Source organism: Euprymna scolopes, chromosome 34 (genome assembly GCF_053919585.1).
Source record: "Euprymna scolopes isolate OS-2025 chromosome 34, ASM5391958v1, whole genome shotgun sequence".
In the NCBI taxonomy this organism is placed as follows: domain Eukaryota; kingdom Metazoa; phylum Mollusca; class Cephalopoda; order Sepiida; family Sepiolidae; genus Euprymna; species Euprymna scolopes.
The window spans coordinates 42,689,560-42,698,167 of record NC_136515.1 but is presented as its reverse complement, the minus strand read 5'-3'; the positions used below and the strand labels follow the sequence as shown (position 1 = coordinate 42,698,167).

General features: G+C 31.5%; 1 pseudogene; it reads left to right on the top strand.

The window, feature by feature from the left end:
• The first annotated feature begins 7,095 nt into the window (after positions 1–7,095).
• Positions 7,096–7,229, top strand: LOC145259368 (U2 spliceosomal RNA; annotated as a pseudogene).
• Positions 7,230–8,608: the final 1,379 nt, after the last annotated feature.

Sequence of the window (8,608 nt, the reverse complement as noted above, 5' to 3'; positions counted from 1 at the left end):
CTAGATACCTATTGCTAAAAATTATACTTTCATTTTGTTAGAAAAATCTCTCTTCAGATGCCCTGCATCATTCAAAATAAAAACAAATATTTTTATAATTGTTTCAGTATATTGCTACACAATGTGAAAGTTTTTAACGTTTGTAAAAAAAATCATGAATGTGCTTATATTGCAAAAAAGAAAATATCAGTGCACAGTATTGAAAGTGTTTGAGATTCAAAAGTCTGTAACATTTCTACTAACTTCATAAGATGTCATGTGAGAAACTGAATTGAATATCAAGACATTATCTGAAGCGTTTTTATTTTGGTGTAACATGTGTTTACAGTGAACCTTAACTTTTAATAAACAGATTGGTATGCAATGACATAGGCTAAGAATCTTCAAAATATATATAAATTGGAAAAATGTGTGAACAAATGAAAAAAAAATGATCCGCTCCACTTGATGACATCAAGCACAGTAATATTTTAGTGAAGAAAATATGAAATTGATGTTCAGTGATTAGTTTGGATGAATGAGAAAATGTAATTGTTTGATGCATAAAAATAACTCAGTTGCTGTATTTGATATTAAGCAGCAAAATATAGTGATTTGAATATTTGGGAAAACATCAAACCAGATTATGTAAAAAGAAAAAAAAAAGATGAAATTAGAAAATATATATTTTATGTTTATGAGTTCTGCCAATCAAAATTTTGTGGCAGAAATTGGGTGATTACCATGCAATTTTATTTTGGTAAAATTCTTAAATTATTAGAATGTTTATTATAATTTCTAATTAGTGACTTGTTATAATCAAAATCCGCCCTAAAGAGTGTCCTTTCTTTTATTAGGTATCAGAGTAGGTATCAAGATTTCTACTTCTATACAAATGTGATATTTCAGATCTGTACATAAAAAATTTGTTGAATATATAGGTTGAGAATTGTTCTGTGTCGCTCTCTCTCACACACACACGCATTCTCACTTTTATAGATATAATAGATAGATTACTCTAGATATATTTCTATATGTCTGAATACCCTATATACAAATTTTCAAATCTGTAAATAAAAAAATTTGTTGAGTATATAGGTTGAAAATTGTTCTCTCTCTCTCACACACACATTCTCAATTTTAGAGATATAATAGATAGATTATGCTAGATATATTTCCATATGTCTGAATACCCTATATACAAATTTTCTAATCTGTAGATCAAATATTTGTTGAATATATAGGTTGAAAATTGTTCTTACTCTCTCTCTCTCTCTCTCTCTCTCTCTCTCTGGCTACCTCACACACACATTCTAACTTTTATAGATATAATAGATAGATTATGCTAGATATATTTCCATATGTGTGAATACCCTATATACAAATTTTCTAATTTGTAGATAAAAAATTTGTAGAGTGCATAGGTTGAGAATTGTTCTCTCTATCTCTCACACACACACATTCTAACTTTTAAAGATATAATAGATTATGCTAGATATATTTCGATATTTCTGAATACCCTATATATAAAAATTTGTTGAATGTATAGGTTGAGAACTGTTCTCTCTCTCTCTCTCTCTCTCGCTCACACACACACACATTCTCACTTTTATAGATATAATAGAAAGATTATCCTAGATATATTTCTATTTGTATGAATACTCTATATACACATTTTAAAATCTGTAGATAAAGAATTTGTTGAGTATATGGGTTGAGAATTGTTCTCTCTCTCTCTCTCTCTCTCACACACACACACACATTCTCACTTTTATAGATATAATAGATTATGCTAGATATATTTCCATATGTCTGAATACCCTATATACAAATTTTCAAATCTGTAGATAAAAAATTTGTTGAGTATATAGGTTGAGAATTGTTCTCTCTCTCTCTATCACACACATTCTCACTTTTATAGATATAATAGACAGATTATGCCAGATATATTAAAATATGTCTGAATGCCCAATATACAAATTTTGAAATCTGTAGATAAAAAATTTGTTGTATACATAGGTTGACAATTGTCCTCTCTCTCACACACACACACATTCTCACTTTTATACATATAATAGATAGATTATGCTAGATATATTTCTATATGTCTGAACACCCTATATACAAATGTTCAAATCTGTGGATAAAAAATTTGTTGAATGTATAGGTTGAGAATTTTTATCTCTCTCTTTTTCTCTCTCTCTCTCTCGCTATCTCACACACACGCATTCTCACTTTTATAGATAAAATAGATAGATTATGCTAGATATATTTCCATATGTCTGAATACCCTATATACAAAGTTTCAAATCTGTAGATAAAAAATTTGTTGAATATATAGGTTTAGAATTGTTCTCTCTCTCTCTCACACACACATTCTAACTTTTGTAGTTATAATAGATAGATTATGCTAGATATATTTCCATATGTCTGAATACCCTATATACAAATTTTCTAAACTGTAGGTAAAAAATTTGTTGAGTATGTAGGTTAAGAATTGTTCTCTCTCTCTCTCACACACACACACACACACAAGTTCTCACTTTTATAGATATAATAGATAGATTATGCTAGATATATTTCTATATGTCTGCCTACCCTATATACAAATTTCCAAATCTGTGCCCAAAAATGTGTGGAATATATAGGTTGAGAATTGTTCTCTCTCTCTCTCTCTCTCTCACACATATTCTCACTTTTATAGGTTATATAGGTTGAGAATTTTTTGCTCTTTCCATCACTCACATTCACACTTTTATAGATATAATACATAGATTATGCCAGATATATTTACATATGTCTGAATACCCAATATACACATTTTCAAATCTGTAGATAAAAAATTAGTTGAATATATAGGTTGAGAATTGTTCTCTCTCTCTCTTTCTCTCTCTCTCACACACACATTCTCACTTTTATAGATATAATAGATAGATTATGCTAGATATATTTCCATACGTCTGAATACCCTATATCCAAATTTTCTAATATGTAGATAAAAAATTTGTTGAATATATAGGGTGAGAATTTTCCTTCCTCTCTTTCTCTCTCTCTCTTTCTCACACACACACAAGCTGAAAATTGTTCTCTCTCTCTCTCTGACTCTCTCTCTCTCTCTCACACACACACACATGGTCATTTTATAGATATAATAGATAGGTTATGCTAGATATATTTCTATATGTCTGAATACCCTATATACAAATTTTTAAATCTGTAGATAAAAAATTTGTTGAGTATATAGGTTGAGAATTGTTCTTTCTCTCTCTCTCACACACACACATTCTCACTTTTATAGATATAATAGATTATGCTAGATATATTTCCAAATGTCTGAATACCCTATATACAAATTTTCAAATCTGTAAAGATAGAATTTGTTGAATATATAGGTTGAGAATTGTTCTCTCTCTCTCTCTTTCACACACATTCTCACTTTTATAGATATAATAGATAGATTATGCTAGATATATTTCCTTATGTCTGAATACCCTATATACAAATTATCAAATCTGTAGATACAAAATTTGTTGAGTATATAGGTTGAGAATTGTTCTCTCTCTCTCTCTCTCTCTCTCTCACTCACTCACTCACTCACTCACTCACACACACACACACATTCTACCTTTTATAGATATAATAGATTATGCTAGATATATTTCCATATGTCTGAATACCCTGTATACAAATTTTCAGATCTGTACATAAAAATTAGTTGAATATATAGGTTGAGAATTGTTCTCTCTCTCTCTCTTCTCTCTCTCTCTTTCACACACATTCTCACTTTTCTAGATATAATAGATAGATTATGCTAGATATATTTCCATATGTCTGAATACCCTATATACAAATTTTCTAATCGGTAGATAAAAAATTTGTTGAATATATAGGGTGAGAATTGTACTTACTCTCTCTCTCTCTCTCTCTCTCTCTCTCACGCACACATTCTCACTTTTATGGATATAATAGATAGATTATGCTGGATATATTTCCATATGTCTGAATACCCTATATACAAATGGTCAAATCTGTAGATAACAAATTGATTGAATAGATAGGTTGAGAATTGTTCTCTCTCTCTCTCGCAACCTTACACACACAACCACACGCAAACATTCTGACTTTTATAGATATAATAGATCGATTATGCTAGATATATTTCCATATGTCTGAATACCCAATATACAAATTTTCAAATCTGTAGGTAAAAAATTTGTTGAATATATAGGTTGAGAATTGTTCTCTCTCTCTCACACACTCACATTCTCACTTTTATAGATATAATGTATAGATTATGCTAGATATATTTCTATATGTCTGAATACCCTATATACAAAGTTTAAAATCCGTAGATAAAAATACGTTGAGTATATAGGTTGAGAATTGTTCTCTCTCTCTCTTACGCACACACACACACACACACACACACACACACACATTTTCACTTTTATAGATATGATAGATAGATTATGCTAGATATATTTCCATATGTCTGAATACCCTATATACAAATTTCCAAATCTGTGCCCAAAAATGTGTGGAATATATAGGTTGAGAATTGTTCTCTCTCTCTCTCTCTCACACATATTCTCACTTTTATAGGTTATATAGGTTGAGAATTTTTTGCTCTTTCCATCACTCACATTCACACTTTTATAGATATAATACATAGATTATGCCAGATATATTTACATATGTCTGAATACCCAATATACACATTTTCAAATCTGTAGATAAAAAATTAGTTGAATATATAGGTTGAGAATTGTTCTCTCTCTCTCTTTCTCTCTCTCTCACACACACATTCTCACTTTTATAGATATAATAGATAGATTATGCTAGATATATTTCCATACGTCTGAATACCCTATATCCAAATTTTCTAATATGTAGATAAAAAATTTGTTGAATATATAGGGTGAGAATTTTCCTTCCTCTCTTTCTCTCTCTCTCTCTTTCTCACACACACACAAGCTGAAAATTGTTCTCTCTCTCTCTCTGACTCTCTCTCTCTCTCTCACACACACACACACATGGTCATTTTATAGATATAATAGATAGGTTATGCTAGATATATTTCTATATGTCTGAATACCCTATATACAAATTTTTAAATCTGTAGATAAAAAATTTGTTGAGTATATAGGTTGAGAATTGTTCTTTCTCTCTCTCTCACACACACACATTCTCACTTTTATAGATATAATAGATTATGCTAGATATATTTCCAAATGTCTGAATACCCTATATACAAATTTTCAAATCTGTAAAGATAGAATTTGTTGAATATATAGGTTGAGAATTGTTCTCTCTCTCTCTCTTTCACACACATTCTCACTTTTATAGATATAATAGATAGATTATGCTAGATATATTTCCTTATGTCTGAATACCCTATATACAAATTATCAAATCTGTAGATACAAAATTTGTTGAGTATATAGGTTGAGAATTGTTCTCTCTCTCTCTCTCTCTCTCTCACTCACTCACTCACTCACTCACTCACACACACACACACACACATTCTACCTTTTATAGATATAATAGATTATGCTAGATATATTTCCATATGTCTGAATACCCTGTATACAAATTTTCAGATCTGTACATAAAAATTAGTTGAATATATAGGTTGAGAATTGTTCTCTCTCTCTCTCTTCTCTCTCTCTCTTTCACACACATTCTCACTTTTCTAGATATAATAGATAGATTATGCTAGATATATTTCCATATGTCTGAATACCCTATATACAAATTTTCTAATCGGTAGATAAAAAATTTGTTGAATATATAGGGTGAGAATTGTACTTACTCTCTCTCTCTCTCTCTCTCTCTCTCTCTCTCTCACGCACACATTCTCACTTTTATGGATATAATAGATAGATTATGCTGGATATATTTCCATATGTCTGAATACCCTATATACAAATGGTCAAATCTGTAGATAACAAATTGATTGAATAGATAGGTTGAGAATTGTTCTCTCTCTCTCTCGCAACCTTACACACACAACCACACGCAAACATTCTGACTTTTATAGATATAATAGATCGATTATGCTAGATATATTTCCATATGTCTGAATACCCAATATACAAATTTTCAAATCTGTAGGTAAAAAATTTGTTGAATATATAGGTTGAGAATTGTTCTCTCTCTCTCACACACTCACATTCTCACTTTTATAGATATAATGTATAGATTATGCTAGATATATTTCTATATGTCTGAATACCCTATATACAAAGTTTAAAATCCGTAGATAAAAATACGTTGAGTATATAGGTTGAGAATTGTTCTCTCTCTCTCTTACGCACACACACACACACACACACACACACACACACACATTTTCACTTTTATAGATATGATAGATAGATTATGCTAGATATATTTCCATATGTCTGAATACCCTATATACAAATTTTCAAATCTGTAGATAAAAAATGTATTGAATATATAGGTTGAGAATTGTTGTCTCTCTCTCTCTCTCTCTCTCTCTCTCTCTCTCTCTCTCTGGCTACCTCACACACACACACATTTTCACTTTTATAGATATAATAGATAGATTATGCTAGATATATTTCCATATGTCTGAATACCCTATATACAAACTTTCAAATCTGTAGATAAAAAATTTGTTGAGTATATAGGTTGAGAATTGTTCTCTCTCTCTCACACGAAACTGTGCGCTCGGCTTCTTCCCCCCCTTCCCACCCCAAATGCTTGGGAAACTGTGCACTGTTTTTGTTGGTTTTCAAGCTGCCACTTCCCCCCCCCACACACACAGTTTAACAGTAGTAGGAGGTCAAGAGAAAGAGGGTGAGAGAGAGAGAAGAGTAAGTTGGTGAGAGAGAGAGAAAAGAGAAAGAGGGTGTTGGTTTTATATTTTTATTATCGTCTAATATTTTGAAAGCTGAATTTCTAATAAAATGTGCATCTATAGGAGATAATGCCTGGGAATGTGTTCCTCCCCCCCCCACAGTTTAACAGTGGTGTGACGTCAAGAGAAAGAGGGTGAGAGAGAGGGAAGAGTAAGTGGGTGAGAGAGAGAAAGAGAGAGAAAAAAAAGAAAGACGGTGTTGGTTTTGTGAAAAAAGTTGTTATTTACAATTGTTCGCATTCTTGGCCTTTTGGTCAAGATCAAAGTGTAGTATCTGTTCTTCAGATGCTGCACTTCTATTTCTTGTTCTCTTTCGGTGGAGGAGAAATCCTCCACGACTGAGACAATTTTTATTTTTGTACCTTTTCTCCACGTTAAAAAACGACCCTGGTGTCTAACTCTGTCCCGTGGGGAGGCATAGTAAATAGGTACAATTGTTCGCCATTAGTGGATGTTGACGTCACGTCACGTGACATGACTAAGCGTTTTTTTTTTTTAGTATGAATAACATTTTTTGTTTTAATTATAAAGTCTACACTTAATTTTATAGAAAATGATGTATATATAATAGAAAAAAAAAATACTGGTTTTGTTGGATTCAAGTGGATCCCCCCCCCTCCAGTTTAAGAGATAGCAGGTCACGTGGTAATATACAAAATGGCTAGCGTAAATATAAAGATCGGTTTTTTTATCGACGAATATTTTGAAAGCTGAATTTTTTTTTATTCCTGTACATTTTTTCCTGATATTTTTCGTTAAAACTCTTGTATAAATACTATTTTTAACCAGTTAAATACGTTGGAGACATTGTCATGGAGTTTAATAATCTCTAGAACAAAGCAGAAGAGAAATTACAAAAGTATCGGTAAAACAAAGTGTTTGTTTACATTTGTTCGCCATTACTGGATGTTGACGTCACGTCACGTGACATGACTAAGCGTTTTTGGATTATGTAATATTAACATTAAAATAACATTAAAATGACAGGTTTTTTTGGGGGCCCCCCTAGGAGAGAAATGATCAGTTCACCCCCTTTTAATGGTCCGTTTGGTGTGGAATTTCGATATTTGTCATGCGGGTGATCAAGGTTCAATATGATACATAATTTGTCAACTTTGGTTGTGTCTGTCAAAAGTTTGAGCTGACGTCACGTCACGTGACACGTATTGAATAACGTTAAAATGACAGGTTTTTTGGGGGGCCCCCCTAGGAGAAAAACGATCAGTTGACCCCTTTCTACTGGTCCGTTTGACGTGAAATTTCGATATTTGTCATCCGGGTGATCAAGGTGCAATATGATACCAAATTTGTCAACTCTGGTTCCGTCTTTCAAAAGTTTTAGCGTTACAAACAAACATACATACATACATACATACATACATACATACACACCGATTTTTGCCTTTTATATATATAGATGTCTGAATACCCAATATACACATTTTCAAATCTGTAGATAAAAAATTAGTTGAATATATAGGTTGAGAATTGTTCTCTCTCTCTCTTTCTCTCTCTCTCACACACACATTCTCACTTTTATAGATATAATAGATAGATTATGCTAGATATATTTCCATACGTCTGAATACCCTATATCCAAATTTTCTAATATGTAGATAAAAAATTTGTTGAATATATAGGGTGAGAATTTTCCTTCCTCTCTTTCTCTCTCTCTCTCTTTCTCACACACACACACAAGCTGAAAATTGTTCTCTCTCTCTCTCTGACTCTCTCTCTCTCTCTCAC